Here is a 19,180-nt window from a genome sequence, read left to right as displayed (position 1 = left end):
TTTTTGGGTAGTTTGTTTGAAAACGCGGTTTTCTTCAACATGAAGCTAATAATGGCAGCTGACTGGAATAAGAAATGGGATTAGAATGGTTAGGCTTAGTTTTACTTTCGTGAATAAATTGTTATTGAAGCAGTGGACAGTGGTAAATGTCAATGGATTTCGGTTATATTGGCTTCAGTGTTTACCGCAGAAGTATGGATGTACTGCATTTGCAACATCATTTGCAAAATGTACAATTTTCCTCAAAAGTGTTGTATCTGTTATCTATTGTTAGTTCATAAAGGTAAAATAACATCGTGCTCTAACTGGTCAGAGGCCAGAATTCCAAGAGTATTATCCTCAACGAAATGACCTTTATCCAAGCAACAAGAGCTGAAGCTTTTGAAAACCTGTGAAGACACCACCAGCCAAAGTTGTGATAAATTTACTCCACCATTCACAAGCAGGTGCTTAACAGCACACCGCACCACTTTTCGCGCGATAGCAGCCGCAAAAAACATTGCCACAGAGGACCCCCGCAACTATCGCTAATGAGATGCAGAGTAGGCGTTCCCGTGCCAAAGCAGCGACAACACCATACCTCAACATTCACAACAACCAGCCAGATCGGCGATAAGAACACAAAACACGCAATAAGGCGCGTTAGCAGAAGGATTTTTACACCTGCCCTGACCTGGTAAAAAGTCGGACCACAGCCTGCACCTCAAAAGGGAGCACAGCCCAGGGCGTCGTCGAAAGGGCAACAGATGCCATGGAGCCACTGATTATGCAGGCCAGACACCCAAGAGGGCCACAACACCCACGGCCACCACCCCACGGCCAAATCCGGGCCACCACCCCCCGCACAGGAAAGACATGCCACATCAGCTAAAGGCAAACATGAACGAAATAATCCGCCTGATGTCGCTCAATCACAACTGGTGACTTGCATGTGTTGTCACAGAAATGAGCATCACAAAGTCATTTTCGAAGCAAACAATGAAACTTTATTAAAACAACACAGAATTTAAATGAAGACACATGGCAGCTCCCCTCAACACAATCTGTAGGCCACAGCCTGCAAGACAAAAAACATGATGAGAGGTGTGTCCTTCGCACATCAAAGGACAGAGAGAGAACGAAGGAGAGAGGGGGGGTAGGGAGAGAGAGAGAGAGAGAGAGAGAGAGAAGAAGAGAGGGGGAGAGAGAGAAGAAGAGAGGGGGAGGGAGAGAGAGAAGAGGATAGGGGGAGAGAGAGAGAAGAAGAGAGGCAGACAGCGAGAGAGAAAAAAGGAGAGGGGGAGAGAGAGGGAGAAAAGAGAGAGAGAGAGAGAGAGAGAGGGAGAGAGACAAAAGAAGAGAGGAGGAGAGAGAGAAGAAGAGGGGGAGAGAGACAGAGAAGAAAGGGAGAGAGAGAGGAGAAGAGAGGGGGAGAGAGAGAGAGAGACAACCCAGCACCATGGCATGGTATGAACCAGGGCACCCGGCAACATCGCAGCATGCACAGCCGCTCAGCCCAATGGGTGCCACTAACTCTGTGACCCCGGAAGCGGGGCCACGTCGCTGTAGGCCCGCAAAGAATTCAGGTGCGGACTACACTGCGGGCCAGCAAGGCACACAATACCTGGGCAGTCCGGACCGCCAGGACGGGCCATCATCGCAGGCTGCACACCCGCTCAGCAGCTCAAGGTGCCAATGACTCAGTTCACCTTAAGTCACCGTCCCGTGGCGGGGTGCCTGTGCCAGCCGCAATGCAGCGTCTGTCATAAACCCTATCTAACCCTAGTTAGCGTCCTATGGCAGGGTTCCTGTGCCTGCCACAATGCAGCGTCTGCAAAAAACCCTGTCCAACCCCAGTCAGCATCCCATGGCAGGTCCATTCCAGCCTCACGGTGCCACAAACCCTCTTCAACCCCAGTCAGCGCCACATGGCGGTAGGCCCGTGCCATCCTCGGGCCGTCATCCAGTCCCCAGCAGCAGAGGGGTATGTGACATTGTCTGCCCCTTATATTTGTGGGCTCACATGGCCTGTGACGCCTGTGCCGGGTGGGTGTGGAGTGCGTGCAAACCTGCCTTCAGGGAGTGTCTGTGACATGCTGACAACTAGACCAGTGACCTGCACACCATCAGTGAGTACGCCTGCGACGTGTAGCAACGAGCTCCCCCTGGGAGCGTGAGCGGAATGGTCTGGCCTGCCGGAACAGGGCAGGGCTTGCAAAAATTACTCGTGTGCACTGGGCGTGGTTTAGTCCATGTCCAGACAAGAAAGTGGCTGCTGCGTGTGTCCCTGTTGTGGTAGGCACGGGACCAGGGGCCCAATTCAACATGAAGCACCCTCTGACTGGCATCCCTCAGGAGGAGCATCATTGACGCAAGGGGAATCACTGACCCTACAATCATCCACACATACATACATACATGAATGATGAAAGACATGACACAGCAGTGGATGTTTATTGCACATCCAGTGCTGTTCTGCAGCTAGAGCAGTACAAGGCACTGCAGAATACACCACACTATATGGGTGCGTGGAGGGCCAGTCAGAGTCCATCCGTAGAAGAAAAGTACTGCGCAAGAGGAGGGGTGCAGCTCGCAGTCTGGTAGCCGTGTCATTGGTACTCAAACAGGATGTGGCGGTCCATGTCGCTGTCCAAGGTGAGTGCATCTGAGTGAATCAGGGGTTAGTGGAAAGTCATGAGACCTTGTGCGGGACAAGGTAGAACAGGCTAGGTGGCGGGGATGAAAGCTACTGAGCCCTTCTCATCACAATCCCATCCACGACCTCATTCTCGGATGTGTGCCCAGCCCTACCTGTGGGTGTTGCTGTACCGGTGGCAGCGCTGTGTGGCACTGCCACCTCAGGTGCAAGGGGTGGTCTATCTGCCACACTGTGTGCCACTGTCACCTCAGGTGCCGGAGGTAGTCTATCTGCCACACTGTGTGCCACTGTCACCTCAGGTGCCAGAGGTAGTCTATCTGCCACACTGTGTGCCACTGTCACCTCAGGTGACGGAGCTGGTCTATCTGTCACACTGTGCGCCACTGACATCTCAGGTGCTGGAGTGGTTAGGCCTGCCCCACAGGAAGGCATAGCCACACCAGTGGGTGGAGATGTAGATGGTGTTGGGGCTGCAGCATTCTACATCGCCACACCTTGTGGCAGCAATGCCGTTATGAGGATCTGCAGGACATGGTAGATTCCTGCTACATTACGCTGATGTTCAGTGGTGGCTGCCATCCTTTCCGCATCCTTCCGCATCCTTCCGCACCCTGCCCTCAGAGCATCCGCATGTGTGCCAGCTCCCAACTGGTATCGCTGGAGCCACTCTGAGCGGACAGATATTTATTATTTATTTAATTTAAGAATTTATAGAGCGCGACTGTCACCGTTGCAGGCATCCTGGCGCTAACAAAATCCAGACCGTGATAGACAACAGAGGCAGTGAATTATGCCTGGGGAGCGAAGGCTAGCCAGGGAAAAGCCAAGTTTTTACCTTTTTCCTAAACTGCATAAGTTCATTAGTGGCCCTAATCTCGATGGGGAGAGTGTTCCAGAGTCTGGATGCAGTCACCTGAAAGGATCTGCCACCAGCTCTGACCTTCTTAAATCTGGGAACAACTACCAGTTTAGCCTTCGATGAGCGAAGGTGTCTGGAAGGAGTGTACTATACAAACTTGGACCTGAGGGGGACTGGGCCGCATCCGTGAAGAGCCCTAAACACAATGCAAAGGGCTTTAAATTGAATCCTCTGTCTAAGAGGAAGCCAATGTAGTTTTGCAAGGGCAGATGGACCATGAGATCTCCTAGGTAGCCCCAACGCCAATTTAGCCGCCGCAAATTAAACCCTTTGTAGTCTGTCCAGTAAATACTCAGGGGACCCGAGCAGGAGGGCATTACAATAGTCCAACCTGCTCAGGATGGTACATCTAACCACCTGGACGCGGGCATGAGATGGTAGCAGGGGCAGAACCTTCCTGAGTGAGCGAAGGATGGAAAAACAGCAGGCCGATGTTTTCTGAACATGGGTGTCCATACTGAGCCCATGGTTCAGCATGACTCCCAGGTTACGGACAGAGTCCGAAGGCCGGACGGTAGAACTGGATTCCGGGGCCAAAAATTGTTGGGAAACGGGCGAGGGATCCTTGTTCCAGCGCTAAAAAGCACTTCAGTCTTCCCGGCATTAAACTGAAGCGAGTTTGCCTTTAACCAGCTGGCCGTATTCCTGAGGCAGTTGTGTAAAACCTCCACAGAGATGGACTCCTCTCCTTCCAAGGAAAGGATCATCTGCGTGTCATCGGCATAATTAATAATTCGAATGCCAAAACCTTTAATGAGTGAGATTAGTGGCCTAAGGTAAATATTAAAAAGGATAGGGCTGATGGCAGAGCCCTGGGGCACACCATGCAGGACCGGGGAGAAGGGGGATTGAAAAGGAGGCATAGAAACCGCCTGCTGCCTGCCCTGCAAAAAAGAATGGAACCAACTCAGAGCCGAGTCTCTCACCCCTGTCTCAAACAACCGCCTTAACAAGATCTTATGATTAACCGTGTCAAAGGCGGCAGACATATCAAGCAGAATCAAAAAAGAAGCCTGTTTTCTGTCTGCACACCTCTGAAGTTCATCCATGGCGGTGATGAGGGCTGTTTCGGTCCCATGGGCCGGCCAGAAGCCAAATTGGTCCTCGTCAAGTAGGAGAAGTTGTTCTAAGTGGGTGGAAAGAGTGTTACTAACCACTCGCTCAACTATCTTGGCGGGAAAAGGCAACAGTGAAATGGGTTGGTAGTTTTTTGAACACTCTGGGTCCAGAGAGGGTTTTTTCAACAGGGGAGAGACGAGCGCACGCTTCCAGTGGGCAGGAACGGTGCCGGTTATCAGAGATTGATTGCAGATGAGATGGAGGGAGGGAAAAAGCTCGACAGCAAACTCCTTCCAAATTTTAGGAGGGAGCGGGTCCAGAGGAGAGCCGGAAACAATCTCTCTCGCTATATTAGAAAATTAATATAGATGTTCTTCTCTTTACGTCATGACTCCAGTGATGTCCGTCAGGGCTCGTTGGAGACCATGGAGAGGGGCTACACTGTCAAGTTTGGTAGCCATGAGGTCGAACCCCACCCGGACCTGCTCTGCGGTCTCCCTCTGGCCCTCCAGCACACGGAGTTGGAAGCCATGTGTTGTTCCTGGAGGTCTTGGAGGGGTGCCAGGGTTGTGGGTCCCTCCTGCTGGGTGCTTTGGGTAGTGGGTGGGGTCTCCTCGATGCAGCTGCCCTGCCCTGATCCTGGAGGTGAGTTTTGGATGAGGTCAATGATGTCTTGGATGGGTTGTGTGTCGATGGTGGTGTTGTCCTCCTCGTCATTAGTGAAGAGTGACTGGGACTGCTCTGCAGGAGGTGTTGACAGTGCTCCTGCGATGTGAAGGGGAGATGATGTATTGCAATGTGTCCACATGTATGTAGCCGCATATTACGTGTTGGCATTTAGACAGCATGGCATTGTACATTGTGACAGTCTGTGAATCTGGGCGAGGACCCAGAGTCATTGTGGGTGTGCACTGTGCTGTGCTTGGTTGTGCATGTATGCCATTGTGCCCATCTCCATCTGTCTCACCAGTATCTGGTGGTCACTCAACCTGTTGTGGTTGTATTATGTCCTGTCGAGCAGTGTCCGATCCCCCGACTCCGGCCACAGTCTCCACACTGATGACTGTCGACACCAGCTCTTCTATGTCATCCAGCTCGAGCTGTGGCGCTGGGCCCCCACCTGTAGTCTGCATTGATGCCTTCCGGCTGGCGGAGAGTTTCCACTTGGTTTGCCGCTTGATGTCATTCAATCGCCTCTTGACCTCATCCATTGTCATCCTGTGCTCCTCAACAGCATTTACCTTGTCCATGATGTTCCTCCATATTCCATTTTTGGTGCCCAATGACACGTTGAAGGGGATGAACAGTTGTTGATGGTGTTCCATCACCTCCGTGATTATGATCCTGTTCACCTGCAGACTGAACTTCATCTTCCTCTTATTCTTGTCCTTGCCTTTCCCTGTCCCTGAGGTCCTGGGCTGGTCGTCCGGGGTGCGTGTGGAGTTGCGCTCGTCCTCTGCGCCTGCTCTGGCAGCCTCCATGGTGTTAGGGTATTGGTCAGTTTGTGTTTGTGTTATTTTTTTATGTCGATTTTTCCCACCTGCCAAGTGTGTGTTGCAGGCCTGGTGCTGCTTATCGCTGGTTTCCTTATCGCGCTTTGGCCCATCGCAGGTTTTTTGGCGTTGTGGTTTGTGTTTTTGTCGCCATCGCGGTGGTTGCATCGCGGACGCTGTCCGCCGTTTCGGCAGTCTATCGCATACTACGGCCGTGTTGTGAATTCCACTTTGGCACAGGGTTATTTTCCCGCGATGGGCTTCGATGTTGAAAGTTGAGTTACCCTACTCTTGTGGTAGTTATCACACGCTCTTGTGAATAGACACCACAGTGTGCTTGTAATCTCTCAATGTTAAGAACACTTTGATATAAGGATTATGTTTATAAAAGTATTACCTTAAGCCAATACAAAACTTCTAACCAAAATAGCTGTGAATTTAGCCTGCAAGGACTTACTAAATTAAATTGACGGCTTTCTTGTCCTTCAGATTTGTTCATTTTTGACACTCAAATATTTTACAATATTATTTTTATGTAATTTATACTACTTTGCATCTTTGTTTAATAAGCAATTAATGTTGTCTTGCAAGTTTGGATCTCACAAATAACCTCACAGTACAGTAGTGCAAAATTTTTATACAAAAATTAAATTCTGCTGTTGCATGATAGGAAGTCAACCAAATTTGTTTTTCTTGAATGTAGCCAATACAACATTCTATTAAGGGTTACACCATGGCCAATAATGGCTGCACTCATTAGTGCTGCTTCCTCACATGCAATGGAGCGAATAAATGTGCCTCCATGGATCCATGGCCAGAGCGTGAAGCACATTGAACAGGAAATGGGCAGCAGAAAGGACCCCATGTTGGGGTCCAGCCAACCCTGTATTACAGAGGGTGTGCAGTAAGCTGTGGAAGAGCTCCATCTTATGAGGCTTATTAACAAGCCCCTTGCACCACGGGTACGTCCCTTTTCCCATATGAAAAAGGGAAGGGGCTTGTAAATATGCCCATATGTTTCCAAGTTCTGAATGCTTGGCAGTAGCCATGTATCAATCAAAGTGCATCCTTTACAGTTAGAAATTCTACCTAATAGGTACAGGTAGTTTCATCCCGAGAGAGAGCTTCGGGGAAAGACAACTCAGCCCACTTTAAAGAGTGGCCACTGGTTTTTTGGTTAAATGTCTTTTGTTAATTTTTTGGTTTAAGAACAGGTATTACATATGTGTATACATCAGTTATGAGCAGACTTGTGATAATAGACATTCCAGTTCAAAGTTGATGTTAAGCAAAATTACATATCATATTCACTAATAATTTCCAGAGTCCGCATTATCCTAGCTCCTACTTCGTAACGTGATTGACAAGTGTGCCTTGCTGGCGGTGCTGTCAGTTCCCATGTTAGGTATTGTCGTGGAAGGGCAGGCGGGAAAGGGAAGGGGAGGCGAAATAGGTGGGGTCATGGTATAGACGGTATAAACTTTTGCCCAACTTAGCTCTCTATCTTTCTCCAGCACTTCCGTTCCACCCACAGTTTTGTTCAGCGGTGGTATTGACCTTTTCCGTCAGATGTTATGAGTCCTGGATACATGTCTGAGGTTCTAGGATAGTGAGCTGTCTGGCAGCCCACATAATTGGCCCTATAGGTGTCAATGTTACACTTCACAGCATGTCGCTACTGGTGCTTCGTCAGTGCTCATGGCAGGTGCATGGGGTACCTCATTTGTTTGCCAGGTGTTGCAGATGTCCTGGAGGACTGTATCCCATGAGTTTGCCATCTGGAGTCTGCGAAGCCCTAGGGTATCCTCACGATGTAGGGCAAGGCTCTTTGCCCAGATTGTGAATGAGGGGAACAATGCTATCGAGGGCAGTGGCTTACATCGCTTCCGGTGTCTAGTAATCAAGCATTTAGCTGCATTTACCCCAGATCTCTAAACCTAGATGTTACTTTGTGGTTTTTGGATCTGCAATAGAGACCCAGGAGGCATACATCCCAGGTGCCCTCCACTGTGCGTCCGGTGCAGCTTGATAGGTAAGTGACAACAGTGTCCCAAGAAGAGGTGAGAGCAGTACAGCTCCATAGCATGTGAATTAGATCTGCATCAACCAGATTGCACCTGGGACAGTGGATATCAGTGTGCTGGAAGCATTTATTTATTTTTGCTGGTGTCAGGTATGCCCTGTGTATCATATAATATTGTATGAGGCGAAATGTGGCATTCATAGGGATATATGTGGGTCCTTCTAGTATGGCCACGCAATCTTGATCTGTACATGGTCAGTGAAGATCCCAGTGGTGTCTGAGGGGCGTCAGCAGTTGCACCGCGTGTGTTCGTAATGAGTCAGGAAACTACTTTGTGAGATGTCTCCCGTGTCTATCACGTGCATATATTGGATGGTGAGGTGTGTGCGGGTTCTTGTATTATGTTACTCCACATCGCTCACAGCACCCTAATAAGCGAAGTATGTAGTAGGAACTGACCTCACTATAGACCATCCTCATCATCTTGGATGTCGAAGGGTGCCATCTGTCCATCACTGTATAGGTCTACCAGCGTCTGCAATCCTACATCCACCACAGGAGGGGAGTTCTGTCCTGGTAGTGGCATGCTGTCCTCTTGGCTTGCCCTGTATAGGCAAGGAAGGGGTGTATGGGATTGTGTTGCCTGTAAGGCAAAAGCTGCAGAGGAAGCATCTATGGACCACCTCTAGCATCAGTTGGGTGGGTATTGCGTCCATGCTAGTAAGAGTGTGGCCCTGTTTTCCAGGTATAATCTGCTGGCCCACCTAGCTATCCATTGGAGCTGTACCGCCAGGTAATAATGTTCCATGTTGGGCACACCAAGCCCCCTTGAGCAGTTGGTAAGTATAGCTTGGATAACGCAACCCAGCATTCTGAACAATGCCAGATAAACTCTCGCATAGTACGTTTAAGTGAGTGAAATATTGGGGGGCGAATATAAAGCGGCAGGTTAGTGAAGAAGTACAAGAGCTGTGGAAGGACCACCATCTTAAGTAGCGCTATGTGACGCATAACTGTTAGTGGGAGGCTTTGCCAGAAGGACATCTGCTACTTATGGTGGCTATTGCCCGTAGAAAGTTCCCTTCCAGCAGCTACTCTGGGCAGCGTTACATCCTGACCCCTAGGTAGCAAAAAACAGATGGTTGCCATTTTACCGCCACGCCGTTAACTACCAGTGCTGGGTCAGGAGCAGCTGAACTGAATGGGTATAGGCACGATTTTGCCAAATTTATTCGCAGGCCAAGGGAAGCAAAGTCATTGAGCATCTTTGCTATACTATCCCACAGCTCCTTTATATCCCTAAGATATAGAAGCAAGTTATCAGCATATAGGTAAACCATGTGCGTCCCATCACCTAGAGGGAACCCCCATTTCTCCCCACTTTGCCAAAGGGTTTCAGCCAGTGGTGCTATGGAAAGGGAAAACAGTAGCGGAGACAACGTGCACCCCTGACTGGTGCCATGACCAATGGGCACTAATTCCGACAGGTAGAGGCCTTTCATGACCCTGGTAGTGGGAATGGTATATAGTATCTTGATAAGGTGGAGAAGGGGAATGCCAATACCGTATCCGGATAGGGTGAAGAATAAAAACTCCCATTCTAACATATCAAACGCTTTCTCCAAGTTGAGCACCAGGCAGCCCAAATGTGGCCAATGTTCTACAGAGTATTTAGCTACTCAGAAGAAGTGTCGTAGGTTTAGGGATGTGCTGCGATATGGCACAGTTTGTTTTGATTGGAATGTACTAGTTGGGATACTAGAGGAGCCAAACGATCTACCAGTTTTTCGTCTAAGATCTTGTAGTCCGTGTTTAAGAGTGCTAATGGGCGATACAATCCCAATAGTTCGATGTTCCTATCTCACTTGGGCAATGAGACGAGTAAGGACTCACAAAGCATTTCCGGAAGTATAGATGCCTGCAGTGATTTTTTGTTGTAAAGAGTCAGTAGTTGAGGGTCAGTACCGAAGTATATGCCTTGTAGTACTCAGCTGGTAGGCCTTCTGGCCCAGGTGTCTTACCTTTATGGCTTCCTGGACCTCAAAAAGCGTGATCAGCTCTTCTATCTCTGCCCATTGCGGTGTGCCACAGTGGCTGAGAGAAAGGAAGGCCTCCAACGCATCTGGGTTCACATTGATGATGGATTCATATAATGTTGTGTAGTGTTTGACTAATTCTTGGTGTATCTCCCGTTGAGTGCTCAGTAAGTGACCTGACACCAAGCGCAGCAAAAGGATCAGTCGTCGAGTTTATTTCTGCCTGATCTGCCCCGCCAGCAAGTGCCCCTCTGTCTGCTGCAGCATGGGTGCAGGCAGAATGTGTGGCATCGCAGGCATTCCATTAATCCTGCATGATCACGCCTAGCCTCATCTAGCCTTTGTGTACCTTCCGAATTTGTCACCACATCAGACTCCAACTGAAGGAGTGAGTGTTCGAGGTGTGTTACATCTGGGTCCAGTTGCTTACAGATTCTCCAGCAAAGGCCCAGGCACTGCCCCTGATTACAACCTAAAATGCTTCCCATTCTACCCTTTTGTTGGTGAACAAGCGTAGTTGCCACAATTTACATACATGCATACACTCCAGGGGCCAGTTCTTTTAAGAAACCTTGTGTATCCATAGATGAATACTAAAAAAAGCACACTGGCAATGTGGGGTCCAAACGGCGCACTAGTGTGTAATTAATACCAATTCTGTTTCCTGCAACACTCTACTTTTGTGACCCCATTGCCAAGAGCCCACTCCAACAAAAGGTCAAGCAATAACAAATGAAAAGGAGCAATCAATTCTATACAGGATTATCTGTTACAAAATCAACAGATGGTTAAACTGTTCTCCAGCAATAGATCAAGTAGGCATGATGTGACGAATAAAAGTTATTCAGGAGTCTTGCGAGTTGCTTTGACTCCAATTTTATCAAACAAAATGCCAGTTTGACAGAAGCAAGCAATCCATTCGGCCCAGCAACGCGTTTCGTCCCTATAAAACTTCATCAGGGGTTGATCAATGCCCCAATGTTGTCATCCACCCAGTGTTGGCTCCGGTTATCTCATAAATACTCATAAACAAGACTCCTGAATAACTTTTGTCTCTTTGTATTTGTTAAAAAAGGAAAGATTTGATGTTTTATGATTCATAAAGGCACATTTCTCTGCTCAATATAGACAGTAAAATAGATGCCTGCAATCTCAAACTAAAGATTAGTTTAGTAATTTAGCATTTTCCTCAGAAGAAATACTACCTAAGAAAAAGAGGTAGGTCTTATGTGTCTTCCCATATCCACCGTACTTACACATTTATTACAATAGAATCAGGAGGGTGTTCCAAGTGAGACCCCAGTATCAAAAAAACAACCACATTATTTTACGACTGCAGGGAGTGTGCACTCGGGGCAGGGAACACCCTACGGAAAAAGATAGAATAGGCCGATCTTTTTATGTGTAGTCTCCACAGTCGCAAAATTACTATTAGTAAAATTAAATGTGAAGTGTTGAGTACCCAAAAAAATAGTAAAATAACACATGTATGTGTAATCTTACCTTTGTATATCAGACCCTTTGTCGTCTGAGGTTAATGGAAGAGCATTCAAAGGGGTATTCAAGGCTGGAGAGAAGCTTTGGTGATCTTGAATGCTGGGCAAAGAAAGCTCTAGATCCTGAGAAATGCTGTCATATATGTCCTTGAGTTTCTCGTGGAAGACCAGAGCCAGCCTGTCACATAGTGACTGAGAGAGTGGAATGGCTGGCTCAGTGCTTTCGAGGCTAGTAAGCTTAGAGACCATCTGCAAAAAGGCCGTTGGCGAATTAATGACCTGTGCAATCAAATCTCCAAAATAAGCTGTTTTTATAGCAATATTATATTGTATATAATGCTCTAACTATTGCGAAAGGCAATTTCTGAATCATCTGAGTAAGAGGAGTTCCACAATCACTCCAATTGTCACACCTTCAGTCTTCCAGGGTAATTAAAGTCACTGACAAACCAAGGGTTTGGAGGTTTTTTTAAAGGTTTTATTTCTTAGTGGGAAGAAGCTGATCGAAGATATGCAAAAGAGACTCATCAAAAGCTTGGCATATGCAATTATGATTAGAGAGGAAGCTAGGCTTTCCAAAAGTGAGAAAACAGTTCGCAGGTTAGGTTGTATCAAGTTTATTCCAGGCACACATGGCTTTCAGTTCCCTTCTGATCAGAGGCATGCCACGTGTCTCATGCTGCACCTCACCAATGAGGATATAATAGGTCTGGGTTTGATTGAGGTCCTGTCAGAGAGGGCATTGCCTGGTAGTTTTGACTAGACTTTGCCTATTGTAGAAGGGCCATGTCTGTTTTGAATGAGATGTTCCCTGTATGAAGTGGAATACGGGGCATAATATAATAACTGTAATGTGGATTGAACAGTTGCCTGTGCATTTTATAAGCATTCTAGTAATCCCTTTTGTGGTTTCCTGTGTGTGAGGCTCTAAGAGTGACAAATATGCTCAGACCTGGGTCCTATGCCTACTGGGTCACAAGACTCAGGCTGCAGATGTTCCTGATAAAGAGGGGCCTGCCCTTGTAGTTTAGACTGGACTGTTTTCATTGGAGCAGGGTCACTTCTTCTTCTGGTTTGCATATAGTGGTCCTGAGCTAATATAGCATTGACCAAGAACAGCTCAAAATAAGGTAGATAAGGAGGGTCTCTGCACATCGGCGCTGACTTTCTTCTGTATTTAATATATGTTATGTACTGTTTTATTTATTTTTTGTCTTTGAATTCATGCATTTCTAATACTATGTTAATTTGTCACAAACCTGCAATTCGATTGCCCTAAAATACAAGCAGTGCCAAAGCCTGCCCTTGATGCAGACAGCTATACTTTAGGCCAATATTAGATTCATTGAGTCAGATACCCAGCCTTGCTGTAGGTGGTTGCAGTGCATTGGCCACAAATAGTACCCTGAGTCAGAGACGAGTGTTTGCTGTATTCTGCAGCAGTTGTAATACTTGCTGAAGTGGAGTTCTATTGAGGCAGGCAAACCAGCTTGCTTTAGACAATGCTTTTTTTATGTAGCAGTGATCAAAAAAAGTAGTAAATCTACACCTGTAAAGGTATGCCTAGGTACTGCTGGGTATTCACTACTTTTTATTTACATTTGTAAATATTCCCAATAGTATACTTGGAATGCTGCTCCTAAGGCCAGTTGTCTGGCGTACTACTGGAATTGTCATGTAACATATACCAAAGACCTCTCTTCCCCCAGCCTTAATTTTAGATAGCATAGATTTAGGCACAGAGGAATGATTCCAGTTCTGCAAATGCACACATGTCCCGTGGAGGAGGCCCTTCCTCCACACCCAAATCTTAAGGTGATCCTTTATCATTCCCATCCTGGACAGGGAGCTACTCCTTACTTTAGCGGGAGTACATCTCTGGCCATTCCCAGGTTGAGGAAAATATTGATCACAGCTTGGGAATGTCCAAAATACGTACTCTTTTGTAGGCGTCTCCAAACTTAAACGGCTAACCATGCTTTATAACGCCCACTTTCCACCCTTTGCTGTTTTCTCCACACTTGTGGTTCATACATCCATAATAGTAAATGCATTTACTACAGCCAGAAATCATTTGGTAAATACACGACAATCATAAATAGATATATTTTTGTCAATTAACATGTTTTTTGGACGAAAATACCTTTGTGAATTGGACAAATTGTGATCTCTCTCCAGTATGTTTTACTTGGCACAGCTCCATCGATAAACCGCACATTGTTTTAACAGTTGTGGGGCCAAAAAAAATTTGAACTAACACAATTGACAGGATTGATGAAAAGGGCAGCAGTGGGTGTAATGTCTTTGACATGGATACATAAACGCTTCGCTGTCTGCTGATGGTCCAAAAGACTACGGTTTACTGACATCTATCCATGAATGCTCCGGAAAGGTTTGTGCTGGCCTGGAAGGCTGCAGAGCTCAGTTGCATTGAAGACTTGAAGTTCCTGTTGTGTGCTGGCGCAACAAATGATTGCCGGAATGTTGAATGAATCAACAGCCCGAACTTGCCAAGCCAGATACTTCCTGAACCGGAAACAAGCATCTTGGGACCAGTTTCGGGGTAACACCCCTCATCAGCCAGGCTAGTTTGATCCAGGAGCACAGCGAGCATGGAACCCACGTCTGGGCATACCGATTCCACTTGGGGCAAAAAGTGCTGCAGCAGCAAATGATGACCGGAATGCTGAATGAATCAAACATTCACCCCCGGTCAAAATATCTGGGTTAAATCCATCGTTCCTTTGCTCTCTACGCCACCCAATTTTGGAACCAGCCATGTGCAAATCGTTCTTGACCCTGTTCCTCCTTGGAACAGTCCAGCCCACACGACCAATTCACAGCAGGTTTTATGAGCTCATACAATTTCCTGGGTGCCTCCATAACACTTACAGGAGATGAGCAGAGGAGTGAAAAGGGAAAGTAGATGACTGAAGGAAGGTATGGGAAGATGGAATTGGAAATAAAATGTTAGTTATAATTTGTGGAGTATTGTGGAACATGTTGCAAACTAGAGTTAAAAAATATATTTTTTTGTTGCTGGGCACAATTTAGGCGTTGCAGTATGATTGTAATTGGGAATATCAAATCACACAAATCGATAACCACAATATGAAAGGACAAAATATCAAATAAGTAAGGCCACAGAGAGAGGTATGAATTTACTATTCTTAACTCCACATCTACGCACGTGATATATATCGCCAAGGCACTTATATGTGAAATTAGGTAAATAAAATGTATAAAAACTGACCAACCAATATTTTGTCCCTTAACCCTTTCGCTGCTGCCGCGATTTTACCACTGTGCGGCAAACAAAAAACAGGGCGGGCCGTGGCGAACCCCAGCCGTCATCAGCACAGGCCCACCGCGGGGCGTGACGGCTGGGGTTCGTCACAAGCATGGGAGGGGTTAATATTGCAGTCACAGTATTGCCATCTATCGATATTTGGGATTCAATATTCCCAACCTTCATCTTGTAGCAGCAATACATGTACACCTTACCCAAACTCAGTGGAAGAGCACATATTGTTAGCCAATGACGTGGTATGAATATCTTTTATATTCTCCATAGAACGAAGTTTGTTCTCTTCGATCATGTTTTATATTTGGAATCTGCTGGTTGTATGACTCCACAACGCATGCCATTACATTGCATGCCTTCACAACATGGTTGTAACAACCCAAGTGTGGTTACACCATATTACCATTACAACACAAACTTTAACCACGCATATATCTTTGTAATGCGTGTTTTACAACAAATTGTGTTGTAAAAGTATGTTTTCTAAAAGCATATGCGTGGTTAAAGTTGTGATTGAAATATAAGTATTTTACCGGTAAATATAAACGCTATATATGTGTATACAATATAGCTTTATATTTCCCTGTAAAATAGTTATACTTTCTTAGTAATGGCATGCAAGGTAATACATAAAAATAAATGTAAAACAAAACTAATTTACTTACTTTTATGTATGTTTTTATATATTCCACACAATGATGGCTGTTGAAATATATAAAACCATATATACAAATCCAGTATCCTCTCAACCCCAACCAACCCTAAAATTATACTTGCCACCCCAAAACCCATGAGTCCCTTGCTCACTGCACCATCTGGATTCAAGCAAGCTGGGCCGACGACGGCTGAAATACCAGAAAGCGGTCCCCGGAAGCTTGTCTCCTTTCCAGTGAAGAATTGGTTTGGTAGTCTGGTCTGCCCTGTTCCCATGATGCACTGGGCCAGGGACAGACTAATTTGCATGTAGCCAGGTTCTGAGCTGGGATGGTGCAGTGAGCTAAAAAAACGGTGATGGATCAAGCCCTGATCTTTGGACTGGGTAAGAGTGGTCTGCTTAATTCAGACACTCTGTTCATCACCACCCCCTTTTCTGAAACATTTATAGAATTGGCATTTTCTTAGTTTAACCATTCTGTGCCTCTGACTGTCTCTGAATACACATCTGGGATGGCTGACAGCTGGGCTTTGCACATTCCCTCTAGACGGTCCCACAAAGGGAGAAGGGGTGTGACATTTGCATCCTGATGGCCCATTACCAGGCTGATGGGCTTTCCGGAGGGAGATTATGAGGGAGGAGCTGACACTTGCACCTGAATAGGGCTGTGTCTGTCCCCATACAAATAACTGCATACCTTCCTGTAGTGAGTCTGGAGCCAGGGAAGGAAAGGCAGGGTCGTTGTGATTTTCAAAGGCCTCTTTGAAGTCGACACCCCATTTCAAAGGCACATTTGGGTACAAGTACTGATCCCCTGACACCACCAAATCAAAACTTTGCTGGAACCAATGACATTCTGCCAGGAAGAGGAGATACTGTGCTGCAGTAGGGACTGCCACTTTTCTACTTGCATTGCTGTGTTGGCCTGCTGATTGCTGTGCTGTAGGAGGGACTGCCAATTGCTACCTGCTCTGATTTGTTGGCCGACTACCTGCTACATTTTGCCTGAGAGTGAGAGGAACTGGTCCTGTACACCTCATCCTTAAACCCAAGTTTCTCCAAGGGCTTGTTGGCTTGCCTCCTGTTCTCTGAGGTGTGAGGGTCACAAAAGACTTCTTGGAACTCTGCTGGTGCTGCTGGACTACCATCTGTCCTACTATTGCCTGAGGTGTCCCCTCCAGTCCTAGGCCTCAGAAGTGGGTTCGGCAGCTTTGTTCTGTAAAAACAGATGCAGTGACTCCTTTTTTTTGATTGGAACTGATACAGTGTCAATTCGACAACAACGTGGGTCCTAGCTGCGAGGTTCAACTCCGACGCATTGCACCAACTACATGAATCGGAACAGATGCATCTAGTCATCGGGTTCGCCCTTGCTCCATACAAAGGCACTTTTCCAGCAGGGCCTGCACAGGTCCTATAGCCGGCCTGCCCTCCATCGTGGTCGGCCTGAACTTTGGATTTGCCATGGTCTTGTGCGACCTAAAGCACACTTTCAGCACTATTGACTTCTAAGCACTGTTTTGGACTGCTTGCAGGACATTGTACCGTTTTAAGGTATCGACCCACTCTTTTCTTTGCATTGCAGTTGCTTTTATTTTATAGCATTTTCACACTTTTTGGGGTTCATTATGTTTTTGAGTGAAAAAAAAATCATAATGAGGAGAGGTCAGGCCTCATGAACAGTGTTGTTTCTCTCTACTTGTATTGATCTCTCTCACCCATGTTCACTATAGCCCCATTGCTCTCCGTATAGCTGCTGTGGTCCATAATAACCCACATTTGTAAAGCGCACAATCACCCGTTAGGGTCTCTAGGCGCTGGGGGCCGTCGGGAAGATTAAGCAAGCTATTGCCCAGAGTCGCATGCTGCTGGGCTAATCTGCCACCGGTGCCGGGGATCGAACCTTGATCCTCAGATTCCGGAGTCAGTCGCCCTGGCCGCAGCGCCACACCTCTTCCATCACAGTCTCTGTGTTGTTTCATATATTCCCAACACACTTTCCTGATAATATGTTGTCAGACCTTTTCTTTGTAATCTTTTTTCATTGTCATGCTACAACAGCATTAGTCATGCTATATAGCATAGCTAAAGATCATTGGCAAGGTCAAAGGCGAGACCTATTGGTGTTGCCCATGCTTGTTCCTATTGTTGCCCTTTCTATATGTGGCCAGTGTTTTTCACACACTCTTATGGACGACTCAAATAACATTTATAATTGTGCTTCTCTAAAGTAGATTGTTATATTAGATAGTCCCAGTCCACCCTCAATGTCTGTTTTTTGGCATTGTTTTCCTGGCTATAATGGATTACTTATTACCCTATTATAGGGAATATTAACTGAGGAGGGTGAAAACTAACCCTGGGCGAAGAACTACGCTCCGTTCGCGGAGTTTGCGGAGTTTCGGCAACTCCGCGCTCCGCGGAGAACGCGAAGTTGTCGAATACTCCGCAAACTGCTGCGTAGCGTAGTTCTCGCGCGCTCAATAGCATTTTCGCGTGCGCGAGGATGCTTGTCGGTAAGATCGAGTTGCCGAACACGCAGAAACTGCAATCTGGCACAGAATAACTTGCGAACACGTTAGTAGTGACCGGAAATAAGGGGACGCGAGCGGGCGGGACAAACCTCATGGGTAACTTTGCGCGCTACACATCCCGAGCATGCAGGCAATCAATCAATCAGGATATTTGTATAGCGCGCTACTCACCCAGAGGGTCTCAAGGCGCTTGGGGGAGGGGGGTCCGCTACTGCTCGAATAGCCATGTCTTGAGTTGCTTCCTGAAGCAGAGGTGGTCTTGGGTCAGGCGGAGGTGGATGGGGAGGGAGTTCCAAGTCTTGGCTGCTAGGTAGGAGAAGGATCTTCCTCCCATGGTGGATCTTCGGATGCGTGGCACGGCGGCGAGGGCGTGGCTGGTCGATCATAGCTGGCGGGTGGGAGTGTAGAAGGTCAGGCGGTTGTTGAGGTACCTGGGGCCCAGGTCATGGAGGGCCTTGTGTGCGTGGGTGAGGAGTTGGAACGTGATTCTCTTGCTGACGGGGAGCCAGTGAAGGTCTCTCAGGTGTCCGGAGATGTGGCTGTGTCGGGGGATGTCCAAGATGAGTCATGCGGAGGCGTTCTGGATGTGTTAGAGTTTTTTTTATGGAGTTTGGCTGTGGTTCCGGTATAGAGGGTGTTTCTGTAGTCCAGTCGGCTGGTGACGAGTGCCTGTGTGACCATCTTCCTGGTTTCGGTGGCGAGCCATCGGAAGATCTTTCGGAGCATGCGTAGGATGTTGAAGCATGATGATGAGATGGCGTTGACTTGTCTGGTCATCGAGAGGGAGGAGTCCAGAATGAAGCCCAGGTTGCGTGCGTGGTCCGTTGGTTTGGGTGCACTTCCCAGGGCAGGGGGCCACCAGGAGTCGTCCCAGGCGGAGGGTGATGATCCAAGGATGAGGACTTCCGTCTTGTCTAGTTCAGTTTCAGGCGGCTGTTCCTCATCCACTCGACTACGTCTTTCATCCCTTCGTGTAGGTTGGTTCTGGCGGTTCCTGGGTCGTTGGTGAGGGAGAGGATCAGC

General features: G+C 47.3%; 1 protein-coding gene across 1 annotated transcript in view; it reads left to right on the top strand.

The window, feature by feature from the left end:
* The window catches only part of LOC147733283 (SITS-binding protein-like), a 1,106,372-nt gene that overhangs the window by 917,046 nt on the left and 170,146 nt on the right, over window positions 1–19,180 (top strand). The gene's annotated exons all lie outside the window — the stretch shown is intronic.

This window comes from Lissotriton vulgaris, chromosome 2_1, assembly GCF_964263255.1.
Source record: "Lissotriton vulgaris chromosome 2_1, aLisVul1.2, whole genome shotgun sequence".
Lineage (NCBI taxonomy): Eukaryota > Metazoa > Chordata > Amphibia > Caudata > Salamandridae > Lissotriton > Lissotriton vulgaris.
Note: the sequence above shows the minus strand (reverse complement) of the source record. Positions and strands in the feature narration are given on the sequence as shown.